Below are 2,597 nucleotides of genomic sequence, written 5' to 3' on the forward strand. Positions count from 1 at the left end.
ATGCAACTCCTGCAATAGTAACTCAGTGGATCTGACTGTGCCCTTTGAAGGGAGCAATTTTACACTGTTCTCCTAAAATATATTGACTTGGGTATAGTTTCTCATTGCCTTGTTCTGTGATCCAAGGTTTAAAAAAATAGTTTTTGGAAACCAGCGATTAGAACCAGGCCTCACCAGGATTGAGGAGAGGCAGGAATGCTAAAAATGACACTAGATATGACGTCCAGAAGTCTCAACCACCGTGCCTGCTGTATGCTTGATTTTGGAGCAGTAGGCACTCAAGGTCAAGTGTGGAGCTGTATGTATCTATATCCTGTCACATCTCAAATGCCCACAACTCCTACGCTGAGCAGGATATGGGGTCAAGGGGCATGCTGCAGAGGAGGGAAGAGTCAGTCCCAACAATTAAACTAGATGATATTTCTACGTTTCCAACAAGGATTAACTTCTAAAATACAAGCATCTAGACAGAAGCTATAGAATGAGCCATGAACTGAAATGTGTGTGCAATATAGTCAAGGAATTGCTCTGCTTACAAAACACATCTCATCTTATTTATCCCTAATTTTAAAGTAATTCATTCTCTTTTGGGCATGCAAGTGAGCAGTGGAGAAAGTGGTGCATCTGCAATCCCAGCTGGAGCTAAGGATTTCAATGCTTCCAAAAGATGTGGGCTAGAGAACTTTATTAGGCACTGGAGGGGTTCTTCCCTTTCAGCCAAGATGCTTCCATTTAAGTCACTTTTGAACTTCATTTCAAGCTTATACTGTGCAAATTCTAGTTGTGGTTGAGGATAGTCTCCAAAAGTTTCTAGGGTTATTCTTTGGACTTTCTCTTTTTCTGTTGTGTTTTCATGAATGATCCGTGAATCCATGTTTATATCTAGCCCAAGGCTTCTTTCTTGTAGAGGTGTCCCAGAGTAGTAAGTTTCAAAGTTCTGATTATACTGCTTAAAAACCGTAGCCTCAAGAGAGTCCAGATATCGGCTTCTCAGGTCTGTTTTCACAATCTGGTGGTGTTTGCTAGCAATCATCAGTGCCTGCCCCAGAAGGGGTACATTGCACTTTAACATGGAGACAGAAGCAAAGGCATAAGGAGTTTGGGAATGATGCACCACGTAAGTGGGTCTGTACTGGTTTGGCTTTGTGTACTGCGTTCCCTAGGCGATTCTTATACTCAAGTTCATCGGCACCAGAAAATTTGGGATGTTTTTCAGATGAGTAAAGGACCAGATGAAGAGGTTGACCTTTTTGATATGAAACAATTCAGAAGTTCATTTATGAAAATTCTGCAGAGAGCATTAAAAAATGTGACAGTCAGCTTCCGAGACACTGAGGATAATGCAGTCTGGATTTGATTCTCATCTGAGGATGTTAATCATCTTGACGGCAGGTGGCCCACCTCACTCCTGCTCACAGTCTACTGGTAAAATGTGGTCGCTCCTACATCCAAGAAGGCCTGGGGAATATAGCCTGTGTTAAAGAGCTGGCATACTACACAGCTACATTAGTAAGCAACAATGGTCACATGTTCAGCGATGCTCACACCCTTCCCCAAACTTAAGTTACATTCACCTCCTCCCATCTACCTACCTACCTATACTCTTCTTTCCTTTGAGCATTATCCAAATTCCCTCCACTCTTCACCTGGCCTCCACATTATTTCTGTATCTTTGCCCTGATCTCTGCCTTCACTGCCCCCACCGACAAAGGGAATTTTATGAGCAAACTCCAGGACCAGAGTTATCACAAACAGGGCGTTTAAATAAGCTCTCTGGTCAGGCTTGGTGATTTTGACTCTTCATTACAGTCAAATTCTACCTGCAGAATTCCTCTGTGCTGCAATGGCCCCAAAGCTGAAATAATTTGATGATTTGATTCTAAGGAGGTTCAGTGAAATTAGTTGACTGAATATGAAATGTGTCTTTAAAACCATTCCCTTCCCAATCTTTTTGATCATTAGATTTGCTCTTAATCTCACACACAGACATTCTGTGATTTTTTTTTTCCTTTTGGCAGGTTAATTAAACCTGTCTTTAATTTTTTTTTTTCTTTTTCCAATTCTGTCTGAACACCAGAGAAAAGATCTAAGTCTCTAATCTCTGGTGGCATTTGTTATGGAATATTCCAAACACCTGGGACCATACACCATTCTCTCATTGAACTCCAGCTCTGCTCATTTCAAGCTGCCAGAACTCACACCTCGTTGTGTGAGCAACTTTAACTTGGGGGAAGGGAGGGTCACTTAACTAGAAAATTGAACAATAAAAATCTCAGGAAATTGGATATTTAAGCGTTCAAAGTAATTGATATTGAAGAAAAAGTATGATTTACTAGAATTATATCCACACAATCTATTGCCCATTAGTTGGGACATCCATATAACCCTAATCTAAAATTATGAGAGTTCATTACAGATGCAATCAGACACAATCATCTTCATTCCATACATCAACAGTCCATGTGCTCCAAAAATCCTCTTTGTCTTTGCGTTCCCCACATTCTTAAAGCAGAAATTTGAGATCTTATTTTTTTCATATTAGATGGCAATGCCCTAGAAACCCTGCATTAAATACAACACTAAGAAAAATATAAAAA

The 2,597-nt window shown here is 40.3% G+C and overlaps 1 pseudogene; it reads right to left on the reverse strand.

Annotated features, from left to right (window-relative positions):
• Positions 1-551: 551 nt before the first annotated feature.
• Positions 552-1,186, reverse strand: LOC128562017 (centromere protein N-like; annotated as a pseudogene).
• Positions 1,187-2,597: the final 1,411 nt, after the last annotated feature.

Source organism: Nycticebus coucang, chromosome 12, assembly GCF_027406575.1.
Source record: "Nycticebus coucang isolate mNycCou1 chromosome 12, mNycCou1.pri, whole genome shotgun sequence".
NCBI classification, from domain to species: Eukaryota; Metazoa; Chordata; class Mammalia; order Primates; family Lorisidae; genus Nycticebus; species Nycticebus coucang.